At 40.1% G+C, this 14,952-nt stretch overlaps 1 long non-coding RNA gene across 1 annotated transcript; it reads right to left on the minus strand.

The window, feature by feature from the left end:
- Positions 1 to 25: 25 nt before the first annotated feature.
- On the minus strand, positions 26 to 10,051 carry LOC127633076 (uncharacterized). The gene is made up of 5 exons (XR_007969170.1): positions 9,849 to 10,051; positions 4,894 to 5,065; positions 4,401 to 4,506; positions 1,394 to 1,597; positions 26 to 255 (listed from the first exon to the last, which is right to left on the minus strand). It is a non-coding gene; the product is annotated as an uncharacterized LOC127633076 (long non-coding RNA).
- Between the last annotated feature and the right edge of the window lie 4,901 nt (positions 10,052 to 14,952).

Here is a 14,952-nt window from a genome sequence, read left to right on the forward strand (position 1 = left end):
CTCTGCGAGTAGGGTTCAAGGAATGCTCTCTCATCGCATCAACAGTGACTTTTATCAAGTGTCTGCGGTCATCCGGAGCTGGCCTCTCACCAGCATCTACTGCTCTTCTAAGAGTCAGCCTGACTTTGTTCCATGGCACCTCAAAACTGTTCACCCATGCAGAGATAGGACTGATAGATGATATGGGGCATGTGCTGGAAGAGGCAACTGACAGTGGCTCAGACGATGAAGGGCTCAGCTGGGGATTGGAAGGACCTGCATTACACACGTATGAGTGAAAGCACAGAATAGTCAGGTGAAAATAAGGTTTGACCCTAAAAAAAAAAAAATCTAACAAAAGGTTTATTAGTGGTTTACAATAGTATCAGATGTACTTAAACTAAAACTTAAAAAAAAAAAATCAAAATGGTGGCTGTCAGGTCCTTATAGGTGGGTCAATATAGGGTTAAACCAACAAAATTTATACAAAATGTTTTTTTTTTATGGATTCTGGTACAGTTCAAATATACCAACTATTAAAAATACAAAATAACAGACTAAAAATCTATTTAAATCTGACCTTGGGAAAAGGGTCATTTCCAAAATGGTTGCCATGGCTTTATCTCAATTACTAATCAGCATAGATGGGTGATTTGAGGTCAACTGATGGTCAGAACAAACAAGAAAATTATTTTACATGTTAACATTGAAATATTTTTGATGTGCTTTTTTCAGCCGCATTGCAGGTGTATATTAAAATCAATGCGTTTAAAAAAAAAAAAAAGAGCAAATGCAATGCATGACTATGTGATCTGCATGGATGGGGAATATTATTATATGGGAAATATCTTAAATGCTGTTTTCAATTGCAATGCGACCAATGTCCTTCTATACTGTATTGCACTGTTCTTACATACTTGGGCCTATAATCAAGTGATTGGGCTCTTTGGAAAGCTGTGGGTCTGTAGTTTTGCGTGGAATAACTGTGGGTCTGTAGTTTTGCGTGGAATAACTGTATCTAGTACAGAGACAGCATAGCAGAGGCATGAATATAGTTTTTATTTTTCCCAGATATACCATCTTTTTTTTTTTTTTTAAGCAAATTTGGCTTTATATGCTGCCATTAGCAAACAGCAAACTGCACACCCAGAAGGGCATTTATAACCGTGGGGGATTTCAATAATTCCAACCTCAATCTGTACTCCTCAAGTTCTATCAACATGTCACCTGCCTGACCAAAGGGGACAGAATCTTGGACAAGGTATACACTAACATCCACATATAATAAGCTGAAATCAAATAATTTTTTTTTTTTTTTTTTTTTACAAAATTATGATTGAATGATTGCTGATTTATTTAGTTATTAGTTGTAGCAGATCAACTAATATATGTTAATTAAAACAACTAATCTCACCTCCTTTCAAGGAATGAATAATTTTTCTGCACTGAATGGGTGTGAGCAGATGTTTGACGTCATCTTCTTGAATAAACTGCAGATCATCTGGTCCTTCAACACCTACTTTCACCAACTCATTGACTAAAGATTCAAGCTTTGCTTCATCTAGCTGTGGTAGCACGGCCTGTATTGCCTTCTCAATGGAGTCCATTACTCATTCTTCTGAAACACAGAATGATGCAGAGCAACAAGATTAAGACCAAATTGATTATATACAGAAAGAGGGTAATAATCTGCAAGCTTCTCTACAGTCAAACACTGATACTGTGCTTCTGAGTTGCTTTGTAAGCAATAAACACCAAGATCCACAACAGGCACAGACTGATACTGCTGGAAAACAAAATGCACATTTGCCTCATTTACCAGTATCAACAGTATTTTCCCAAGTAGATACCCTGTGTCATTTTGGTCCACTACAACAGTCATGCCTCTTTTGTACAGAGTGCCTTTGAAAGTGACAGAGGGTGTTTCAATAGTGTGTTCTGGGCGGAGACCCTTGAGACTGACAGCTCTCTGAATGCCAATCTGGTACAGTTGGTCATCAAATTTACTAGGTTGGCCCATTTGCAGAGTTGGAGGAAATAAGTTACCAGCATGTAAATATGCTTGTAGCAACTGGTGTCTTTCTGCTAAGGTACTGCAAAGGTTTTTAAAGTTATGCAGTTTCCTTGCACACTGCTTAAAATATGAGTGTTTGCTTTCAAAGCGCAATGTCCACAACCTAATGAGGGACCAAACTGAAGAATGAGTTCTGGGTAATGGACAAGATAGTGGTGTTTGGGTTTAAGTGTCTTTTCTGGGAATGTGGCAGTTCTTAGCTGGATGTATTCCTCAATGAGAATCTTAAGGTATGCTACTTGGTTGGTATGGATCTTGGGTGCACATATCAAATCCACAATTTCTCTGAGCTTTAAACACAACTGCCACACCTCATCATCAAGTGGATTTTTGATTCTGTCTCCAACCAGAATAGGAAAGAGACGTAAGAGGCACCAGTTTTGAGCAGCATGCCCTCCCAGCTTCTCCGCATTAGTTTTAACCTCACATGGCTTGTTATTTGCATCACTGCCTAGGTATGTGAACTGTGATATAGTCCGATTCAGTTGACCATAGGTGAAGTGTTTGCCCACTGTCACTAAGTGCTTAATGTACATAGCAAGATCAAATGAAACAACCCCTTCAAACAGGTCATGACCCAGGCATGGAGGGAGCCCTGGCTGGCAAACATGAAAATATTTCAACTGATTGAAAATTGAGTCAAACTTTACTCCACTGTTCATTTCCTGATCTACCTGTGCTGCCACACTGTTTTTGTAACTCTCTATGGTTCTTTTAGGACCAGATTTGCAGGGATCTGTTTGAAAAGACACTCTGTCGATGACACAGTACCGGCAAAAATGTGTGCTTTTACTGAAGTTTTCAGTAAACCCGCCAATACTGTGTGACCCCAGATTATCTCCAGTAATGGCAATCACAGAGCCTTTTATTTTCTCCTCAGCACCATATTCAACTCCATTTTCCTCCATTTCTTTTAAGTCACTGACTAAAGTGGAGAACACTTTTTCTTGTCCAAAAAATTGGAAATCCTCCTCTCTGCACAACATAACAAGTTGCATTGGATCAATGGAAGACCTGTTGTGTGGTGCAATCTCTGCAAGTGTCATGTACATGGCCAGAATTTTGTGTTTTTTTCTGCCTGAGCCCAGTGGGTTCGCAACTTCGAAAGAATCCTGATACAAGATGAGAGACAACGAAGATGGTGAATCTCGTAAAAGTATATTCTCTTTAAAGTTTCTACTATCTCTCACATCTTCCAGAACATCAGGATTTGTTTCTGTGTCAGCTTTAGCTTGGGCATACTGCTCTTTAACAGAGTTCTGAGAGAGAGGTGATTTTATTGTATCCTTGATGGGCACGTACTGGTAGAACCTCTCTTTGCCTTTAGCATCAATGCCCAAATAAGTCTTGACTGGCTCAACATAGCTAAATCTGCTCTTAAAGAAGGTTTTACGGGTTTGATCTGTTCTAAACACTCCTTCGTTGCACATTTTCAGAAGGTTATCTTTTGAGAGATTATCAAGGAGCCTCTTAATATCACTTTCAGGCACATTCAGATTTGTTAACTCTTCATGCATCCTAGACAATAGATGAGTCAAACCAGTGTTGTGCACCTCTTGTATTTCCTCTATTAAGGTCTGAATTGTACTGGCTGGTAACAGCATTTTAGCCTGCATTCGGAGATAAAACATGGCCAGATTGTTCATAAAATCATCTGTGTCCACTTCATCATTTGTGTTGTCATTATCATCGTCAAATGTTGTCTCAAAAGTGTGATCTAGTTCACTGTCTGATGACATGGAGGCACAGGTGATGTTAGTACTAGCACTGGTGGTAGAACTTTGGCTAATTCGTGTAGAACTAGATATACTCTTGTGTTTCCGATTCAAGTGTGAGGCAAAGGTTGAACAGACACGGAAATGTTTTAAACAATTAATATAAGGGCATGACACTTTTGTGCCATCTTTAATACGCCAATGAAGATGTTCACGTACATTTTTGCTGGAAAAATTTGGAAAATTTGCTGACACATAGTTACAACCTTCAACAGTGCAAGCCAAATCAACTCCATCAATTTTCCTTTTAAGTCCTGGTTTAGCTGTATTCTTGTGAAAGCGGTACATGTGGCTTTGAATGGCACCACGCGTCACAAAAGTGGCAAAGCATTTTGCTACGCCACATGGAAACTTAAAGTTAGCTAGATTTCTGTGTATGCTCAAATGACGAACAAATGCAGTTTTTGAAGCTGTGGTGAAATTACAGTGCTTGCACGAGTAATTCATTTTGATGGCAAGCTAACTGGTTATACTCCTAGCGCTAGATGTATGTGGCTTTCCACAGCCTGAAGGGTGGCACAGAACTTTTTTTTTTTTTTGCTCCTACTACTAGTGATGGTAAAGTTACTTACTGATTTTCTGGAAGTCCCGATAAGCAGTTGGTGAAGGATCCGCGATTCCAAGATGGAAACTCCGGCAGAGGTCACGGTTGGGAAAAATCTTCTCCTGGCTATCTAGCTAACGTTACCGATAAAAAGGCAAGTTAGTTAATAGTAACGTTACCTGTAGCATTAACGTTAAAGGCTGTGAAAACGTCTCCGTCGGAGCTCTCACGGAAACGTTTTCGCTGAATTCCTCTCAGGCAAAAAGTGAAAGATATCAACACAAAGACGAACACAAAATAAATACAACCACAAGACAAAGCCTTATAAAAAGAAACGTAAATTTGAGTAAAAGTCTGTTATTAACGGAGCTTAACGTTAAAGGCTGTTAAAACGTCTCCGTCGGAGCTCTCACGGAAACGTTTTCGCTGAATTCCTCTCAGGCAAAAGTGAAAGAAATCAACACAAAGACATAAATATAAAGACAAAGCCGTGTGTAAAAAAGCGTAAATTTGAGTATTACCTGAGCTTTTCTGTCACTGACGACGAGTCAGAAATTCAAGTGCCGCTTCTTTCGCGCTTTTTTCCCACAGATTCTAGAGCTTTCTAGACTGGGTAAACCCCGCCCACTCTGCCGGCGCTTTGATTTCGCCCTGCAGCTCAGAAACAGCTCTGGAAACTTGCACGTTTCTCTCCTGCTTCCGAAGAAAAAAATATATAACTCTGATTTTTGTAAAATAAAGATCCCATGGTACGTATTTATGAGTAAACCAGACAGCCCCAATTTGGCAAGTAATGCACATGACATAGTAGCCTACCCAAAATAAAAAGGTTTCTGCTCATAAGTCATTCTGAATAGACACATAACCAACATATATTTAGAAAGCTTGAGAGTTTTGGCTCAAGTTCAAAACTCAAAATTAATCAGATGTTATTAATATTGAGATATATATGCTCAAAAATAAAAACAACAAATATTAAGAATATATTTATTAAATGTATAAAAATATTAATATTTTAATATTAATATACATAATTGTGTGAATATACTATTGCAACTTATAACCAATGCTTCATTTCAAATCTGAGGATGATATCTCAAATAATGATGCGTTTATGAAGCCTATATTGTTAAGCCTATATTGAGAAGTTTAAGATAAGCCTTATCAAATATTTTATTGCCCTGTTAACACCCATTTACACCCAAACACCCATTTATAGTCACAAAACAAACAAACAAAAAATATTCTTGGAATCTTATGCGAATTCTTTAAAAAAAATATATCGGAATATTTAATTTATATATGGAATAGAAAGCTCCTGCAGCAGGTGCATCAGAGTACAAGTTACATAACACATTTAAATTTATTAATATTACACTTTTACTTAAAGCTCACCATCGAGTATTTATATCATATTCCGGTAATGAATTCTGAACAACAATAATCTGGGGCCGTCCATATGAAACGGGTACAAAGAAAGATATGATATAAAAAAAAGGAAAATTACAGTAGTTTACTTTACTGTTTACAGTACTATAGTGGCTAAATTGTGATTTTTTTTACAGTAATGCTTTGACTACTGTGATTTCAACTGTAATGCTTGGACTACTGTGATTTTTAAGGTCTTACTGTAAACTTTACAATATTCTACTGTAAAAATATTATACAGTAATGTTACTGTGAAATCTACAGTAAATAACTGTAGATTTCACAGCAATTTTTTACAGTGTAAACCATAGCATGCCCTCATGTTCTCAAAATTCAAATATTGCATATAAGCGACTAATACTTATTTTTACTTAGATATAGGCTAAGTGACTGAAATAAAGTTGAATGGTATTCTGCTATAAATTCAGTGCAGCTCAGAAACAATAAAAATGGTAACAATTATAAACACAGACTAACTGCACTGAGGTAAAACAAGTTAAAAGCCCACAGCCAAACCTATGAAATAATTTTTAATTGTCTCCACATTAATCTTATAACCATCTGTAGAGTTTTCTTGAGAATATAACCACTAATATAACGAGAAAATACCACTAAATCTTAAATACTACTTGCGTTGATGTGACAGCAAATAAAAAATTACACATTCTGCAGTTTATAAAATTTAATTTATATTTAAAATAAATCCAAATCCATCCTCATTTGTACAATTCATTGTTCCCGCTCTTTCTGGCACATGACACTCGTGAGAATATATCATTTTCGTGTGAAGAGAACAGCATGGCTTGAGATTTTTAAAAATAGTTCAAACTTCACACTTAAGAAACTTTCAACTGAATTAACGTCCACATTTTTAACCATATTTAACATAACTATTATGTGGTATGTTTAACAAAACAGTACATGATGCGTCGCTGAAATTAAATGTACGTGGAATGTCTCTGAAACACTCGGATGCATTATTATTCTTGTGTAAGGTGCTGAATATGGAGGCCACGTTTAACTCTTACAGTGTCATATATATACATTTACGTGAACAAAATAAATCAAGTATTACACAGATGTAAAAAGTATGTAGCTGAGACAACAACATTGGTGTTATAAGTACAGCGAGATGAAAACGTCTCGGTTACTAACCTCCCTTCCCTGATGGAGGGAACGAGACGTTGTGTCACTGAGTTGACACTAGGGGTCGCTCCTGCTGAGCCCGGCCATCTCTGATTTTGAGAAAAGGCCAAGCCGTCGCATAACTACCCCCAACACACTGGCAGGCATGAAGCGGTCCCCTGCACCTAGGGGAACGGCTAACTGCTCAGAAGTATAAGGACTGGCTGGCCCAGCCGGGGCCTTCTCTCTATTTTTCTCCCCTTTTGAAGGAACGAAATCATTCGGCTGGGGGCCAAATATATATGGTCCAAGCTGGGGGGGGTGTCCCTCCAAAGAGGAGGACACCGCAGAGACCACACCCGGCCCCGAGGGGGGGTTAGGTGGAATACACACACGGTATTACCGGCTAGCAGCGGAAGCACATCGTGTGGAACGGCGTCGTGGTAGACCCTCCCCAAATGTGGGGTGGGGCTACTACAAACACGGCGACCCAGGGCAGAGGGCCCTCTGTCCAAGGAAGACGCGGTTTGCCGGTAGGGAAACCATTTTGCGGGATATACATCACACAGGGTTACCTCTAAGAAGACTCGACGGCCGCTAGGCTAGGGAGGAAGAACGTCCAGGGTTCACACTTCCTGCAAACGCAACTGGGGAAAAGTTTGCACGTCTTCACCTCAAGGGAGGGGAAAGGCGCTATGCACAAGCGATACACCCGGCCAGCTGACCCGAACTTACCTGTTTGTGTCACCTGATAACACATGGGACGAAACTGGCTCAACCCTGAGGTTATAGAACCTCGCAAAGGTGTTAGGTGTTGCCCAACCCGTGGCTCTACATATGTTTGCTAGAGAGGTGCCATGGGACAACGCCCATGAAGCCGCAACGCCCCTGGTAGAATGGGCTCATAGGCCAGCAGGGGGCAGCACGTGCTGGCCGTGGTATGCCATCGTGATGGCATCGACGACCCAGTGGGCGATCCTCTGTTTGGAGACAGCACTTCCCTTCCGCTGTCCGCCAAAGCAAACAAAGAGCTGCTCTGAGCTTCTAAAACTCTGCGTGTGGTCCAAGTAGATGCGAAGAGCACGCACCGGACACAGCAAAGTAAAGGATGGGTCTGCCTCCTCCAGGGGCAGCGCTTGCAGGTTCACCACTTGATCCCTAAAGGGGGTCGTGGTATCCTTGGGCATGTAGCCCAGTCAGGGTCTCAGGATGACGTGAGAGTAAGCCGGATCGAACTCTAGGCACAGTTCCCTAACAGAGAACGCCTGCAGGTCCCCTACCCTCTTGATGGAGGTGAGCGCCGTCAGGAGGGCGGTCTTCAGAGAGAGCGCCTTTAGCTCTGCTGACTCAAGGGGCTCGAAGGGAGCTCCCTGAAGGCCCCGAAGGACCACGGAGAGGTCCCACGAGGGAACGAGGCGCGGCCTGGGGGGGTTTAACCTCCTCGCGCCTCTCAGGAATCTGATGATCAAATCGTGCTTCCCTAAATACTTACCTTCCACCGCATCGTGATGTGCCGATATAGCAGCTACATACACCTTCAAGGTGGAGGAGGACAGCCGTCCCTCCAACTTTTCCTGCAGAAAGGAAAGCACTGATCCAACTGCGCATCTCTGGGGGTCTTCACCATGGGAAGAACACCACTGAGCAAACAGACGGCACTTCAGGCCGTAAAGACGCCTCGTTGAGGGGGCTCTTGCCTGAGTAATTGTGTCTACCACCGCGGGTTGTAGGCCACCTAAGTCTACCGCGTCCCATCCAAGAGCCAGACATGGAGGTTCCAGAGGTCTGGTCGAGGGTGCCAGATGGTGCCCTGACCTTGAGAAAGAAGGTCCTTCCTCAGGGGAATTCGCCGGGGGGGGCTGTCGCGAGGAGCGTGAGTTGATATACGCCACCGCGGCTGTGTTGTCCGTCCGGAGCAACACATGCTTGCCCCGGATCAATGGCAAAAGATCCATCAGACGGGGAGAGAGAACGACCGCAACCAGGAAACACACACAAACGGAAAAACATCTTGAAAAAGAGGCTTCACCGTTTGTGCCACTCTTTTAGAGAAATATACTCTTTTAATGGTGTTTTTATATATATATATATATATATATATATGAGAATATAAATATATATATAAACGAAGTTATTCACTCCGTAAGCTCTTTTATCAGCTGCTGAAGTGCCCAGGGGTGTATGCTCAGCACAACGTAGTATGCGAGGGGGAGGACCGCTGGAAAGCACCGTAAAACCAACAGCTTGCAGAGATGAATGAAACAGCAGAGGAATTCAGCTCTGTGACTGCTCTCTCGGCTCCGAAGAAGATATCTGATGTGTATTTGCAGCGTCACTCCTTTTATACCCGTATGTCCGGGGGAGTGGCATGCAAATTCCACACGCCAATTCTCATTGGCCTTTTCTCAAAATCAGAGATGGCCGGGCTCCGCAGGAGCGACCCCTAGTGTCAACTCAGCGACACAACGTCGACTGAGTGACAGATGGGGAACTAAACGCTTAATTCGAAAGGTGATAAAGAACAGCCTCGAACAGAGTACTTGATGTCTTTTATACAAAACATACCACTTTATTCCAAAACTTCCATCTAAAAGGAGATTATATGGGCACTTATATGCTTTAGAGCGAGGGTATAATATTTATTGCAAATGGCATTAATTTTTTTATCCAATGTATCAAGAATGTCAGCGTTCCCACCTGCCTTGAGCAGCAGCAGGACTTTCCTCAGACTATATACTGTATAATTTAAATATTGATAAATTTCTACCGCGGCAACATTAATCAGCACATTGATACATTGTAACACACTGTCAAAACATCCGTTCTGATCATACAGATGGATGCATCAGTGACACATCTACTGTAGAGACGCTGATATCTCTTTTCACAGTACAGTAACAGCAAGAGTTTCCTTTAAATTTACCTTCTTCAGAAGGAGACAGAGTAGGGAATAAAACACTGGAGATGTGATCAGTGACAAAATTTGTCCAGCCGGGTTTCCTCGTATAGTTCCATGATATGCGAAAGTCCCCCAATTGAAAATCCCGGCGTCTAGATGCCAGTTGGACTTGTCCGCTTTCTCACCACCTCCACATGAGCCCTGCAGCTCCGCCCCCTTTACAAAACACGCATCTGATTGTACAGCAGGGGAGAGACATGGGTAATGAAATTCTGAAGCTGTGTACATGCACAACCACACAAAAACTAGATCAGACAGACACTGTAGATTAGATAGATAGATAGATAGATAGATAGATAGATAGATAGATAGATAGATAGATAGATAGATAGATAGATAGATAGATAGATAGATAGATAGATAGATTGATTGATTGATTCATGTCACTCATATCATTATTTTCACATTATAAAATCATATGAAATCAACTCAGTAGTTAATTTCCATGTACTTTTTTTTAATTGGTAAGTTGTCATGTAATTAGCGGGACAGAAAAAGAGACCTGATTACCCTATTGAATCTATTTTCCAGTAATGGCCGGCTACTTTGTCTGATTTTCTTGAGGAAATATTGACTTAAGTAGATTTGCATTTGAGACTTTTAAGGGTTTGGTTTATTTTCACTTCACAAGCACAATTTGAGTGTGTTTATCACACCTACAATGAGAAACCATTGCTATTTATGTCAAAAACAGAGGTATGTGTTTGTTGTTCTTCTCTAGACCTACAGTGTTTGACTTTAAATTGAATGAGGGAGGAGCTTATGGGGTCATGAGGTCACTGAATGTCAAAAACAGAAGGAGCTGTTACCTTCTCGTTCAAGTGAAATCAGTGCATTTCAAGGAGATGTGGTGTATTTTGTTTTGCAATCCATATATATTTATACGTATTTCATATACTCATTGCATTTGCATTGTCCTCATAGTTATATTGTACAATCACATTGCATGGCGTTAATGCATTTGTAGACTCTTAAACTGATTAAAATATACATAAAATATGAGTTCCGACTCTAGAAATGTGCACAAACGTTTTACATACATTTTCAGATACTTGATCCTTTCATGTCAAATACCATCAGATGCATAATTTCCCTTCAGAATCCAGCAAAACAGGTTTGCAAGTACTGTAAATACAAGCTCAAATCATGCAACACAGAGGCTGTCAGGTTAAGCATTGTAATAATCCTGTCCTTAAGTGCTGTTTTTCAAATTCACATTTTAAAAGTCTGACCCACAAATCAAGTAGGTAATGTAAAAAAAAATTGTTTAGTTTTTTTGCAATTGGCCTACTAAGAACATTCTTCATTTTCATTAGGCGTTTGAACTAGAACACATTTTTAATATGGTTTGGCACTGGCTTTCAGCAGTGCCCTCTTAGTTGATTTTAATATACTGTGGGTTGTTAATGACATACACCAAATACTTTAAACCAGGCTTTTGAGTGTGAAAATCACTGTAGTTTTAATTATGCCAAAATTATTATTTTATGGGTCATGAAAATACGGATGGGTCAAGTGTCCATTGGAGGAATATGAATCTAACAGGTTCCAAAATTGGTTTAGTGAACATGATCCGTGGACTATAAGGCTGGACAATTCTGCCTATTCAGGCAGAATACCAAAGTAGGAAGTCATCGAAGCATGTCCGAATCCAATGTTTGCATTACATACTAAGATGCCTACATCTGTCCAATGTTTGAAGACAGCATACACTCTCAGAAAAAAGGTACATCTAGTTAAATTTGTAACTCATTATGGGTACATAATTGTACTCTAAGGAACTGCTGTGTACCTTTAAAGGTATATTTGCGGTATATGTTTAGTTCTTCTGAGAGTGTATACATGAAGAAAAATGTATTATACTCAGTCAATATTTGCTTGGTTAATTTGTTAATTTGATTTTATTTTTTTTTTTATTGCGCATGACAGGGCCATTTCTGAGCATATGGGGGCCCTAAGTGAAATCCCACATTGCATTCTCCCTTACTTCTCAGGTGACAGGGGGGTGCCCTATAGTTGTCTAATTAACCAGAACAGACTCCTGAGGCTTACTTGCAGCTTTTAGTATTTTTTAAAACCTTGCTTTGTGGGGGCCCCTGGCACATGATGCTATGATCCCTTAGAGAAACTAGTCTATTACAGGGACAGTTCACTGAAAAACCATCATCTACTCACCCACATGTTGTTCCATGACTTTCTTTTTTCTGTGAAACACAAAATGAGATGTTAGGCAGAATGTTAGGGACTAAGAGCCTCACAAGCTTTCACTTTTCTTGTAAGGAAAAATTATGCATTAAAACTGAATGGTGACTGAGGCTAATGTTCTGAGGAAAAAGGAAAATCATGCAGGTTTTGCGTGAACTATCCTTTAAGTCATCGGCTGGGGCAGCCAGGCAACTGCCTTCTGTTTTTGACCCATTGTGGTTGAGCAACAAAGGGTTGCAAATTTTGTATAGCCGCCAGGACGGCTCTGCCGATGTTCTCGGCTAACGCCGATTCGTTTGACATCTTCACAGAGCGGCCATGACCGACAGTACCTTTCCTGGTCAGGGGCGGGTAGGGATTGGCTCTTGCTGACCTTTATGCAAGCAAACATGACAGATCAGTCGAAGTGAGCCCCCTCGTGGCTGGCTATAATGGCCACAGGTCATAAGTCCCTCATCTTTCATAAAAGTGACACTAAAACCTCAAAGTAGTCTACTGTTTACAGTTACAGTTTATCCAAACGTGCTTATTCTTTTAGTTAGTTTTTATCATGATAATCCATGTCCAAGAGTCCATTTCCCCTGATGAGATGTTTTTTATTCGTTATTTGACACTACCCACTGACCTCCTCGAGCTTTTATTTTGGCACTTCCGGTTACCGGCATTTAAATTTGCATATTAGCTAAATATTTAGTTTCACACGAAACATTTAGATTTAACATTTAGATTTAACATTTAGATTTAACATTTAGATTTATATTTAACATTTATATTTAACATTTAGATTTAACATTTAGATTTAACATTTAGATTTATATTTAATATTTAGATATAACATTTATATTTATATTTATATTTAACATTTAGATTTATATTTAAAATTTAGATATAACATTTATATTTATATTTATCATTTATATTTATATAGCATTTATATTTATATTTAACATTTATATTTAACATTTAACATTTAAGTGTAGCATTTAATATTTAGATTGAACTATTTAAAATATCTCTATGTTAACAAATATTGTTGTAAATGTGCTAAAAAGTGACCGTCAAAAATTCATACCAGATTTTTAAACATTGTTTGAAGCTAAATGTGACAAAATGTTGCTGTTATTTTCAGCGTGAGCCACTTTACAAACGGCACCCCATACATATAGGCCTAACCAGTGCACAGCACTTCTCCGGAAGCCCACCTTCCCTTTCCAACGACGTCGTCACTTCATCTCAACTTCTGCCAACATCAAATTCCATGGGGAGTAAACAACCAGCAAACATATCTCATTCACTCAGGAGATCTCTCTCAATCCGATCGCACGACACGTCGCGGAAGGAGCGCGCACCCCGCGAATCCTGCAAAATCATCGGCTCAGGCAGCAGCCGGCTTCCATCAGAAATAAGCTAAGTCATTTTCATATCCATCAAATGCATTCAGATCTAGTCATGGGTCTAAACCTTCCGTTGCCATTCAACCTGTTTATCACAAAGTTGCAACGCTGCCCGTTCATCATAACGCATTCACATCAATATCAAAAGCTAGTATTTCATGTCAACAGCGCATTCACTCTCATAGTATGGCAGGCAATCGCGTAATCTCATGAGGGCAACCCGGTCAAAGTTCATTCACTTGTCATTCACAGTCTGCATGCCCGAGCGTTCCCCATCGGGGAATTGAGATAATTATTCATGCATATCATCACGTACAGTCAACGCTTATCATACGGTCTCTCATTACTTCATTCAGTAAGATTACCCACATTTTGCGGCCGCATTCGCCCAAATCACGCAGCGTGTTACAATCCAATTCATCTTCACTATGCCCTACTCACTATGAAGACCGAGCCCACGATGTGAGCATTCCGAGGGATTCCTGATGACATCAGTTTCACCTGTCGATGTGCGCGCCCCCCTTCCCGAGCACAAACCATGCAAAATACATACCCAACTTAATGGCTGTATAGAGGCTCCCCTGGAGTATGGACACAGTTGTAGTAGCTATCTTTTGAAAGACACTTTGGGCTTCACTTCTCAAGTTTCAGAATTAATACATGTTGTTATTTTAAAGCATAAACCACACACACACACACACACACACACACACACACACACACACACACACACACACACACACACACACACAAAAAGTTTTGGACATCGAGATGGGCTCATTCTGGTTAGAAGACTTCATATACAAGATAATATACAGTTTTACAAAAGGAATGCTGCTCAGATTGCATAGTCTGTCGAAGAACGACGATGAAGTGTAATTCTTCCAGGCGAGATCTCATGTAAACATGGAGAACATATCAAGATTTATAATTATGTACAAAAGTGCTACTGGACGTTATAGAATGAACTCCGTCACGGACAATTGAACCAAGCAGGCTGAACTGGATTCATATGGCGATCGCTATTTCATAATAAGGTATGAAGTCCCGTTTTTGATATTGGGTGATATCAGGTAAAATGGGCCATCAGGTAAAATGGGCAACTTAAGGTTTGGGGGTCCCAGCCCCTATGGAATTTAGAGCCAATGACTGCAAAGGATTTCAAACTGTTGTCATAACTGTGCTTGACAAATAACAGGTGATTTGATTGGTTTATGGTTGCTATGGTGGGCGGGGGAATAGTTCAAATCAAGACTACACCAGAAAGCTGTATGGTAAGTAGCCTGGCATACCAACTCTGACTAAACTATTATAAGGATGATAAATCTATAAAAAACAAACATGCACAAAAATAAATTATGCATAATATCTGTCTTGATGGCATCAATCAGAAATAATGTTGTTAGTTTGGTAAATAAACATATTTTTTGAAAAAGTGATGATTTTTTGGTGGCCCAATTTACCTTAAC

This window comes from Xyrauchen texanus, chromosome 39 (assembly GCF_025860055.1).
Source record: "Xyrauchen texanus isolate HMW12.3.18 chromosome 39, RBS_HiC_50CHRs, whole genome shotgun sequence".
NCBI classification, from domain to species: domain Eukaryota; kingdom Metazoa; phylum Chordata; class Actinopteri; order Cypriniformes; family Catostomidae; genus Xyrauchen; species Xyrauchen texanus.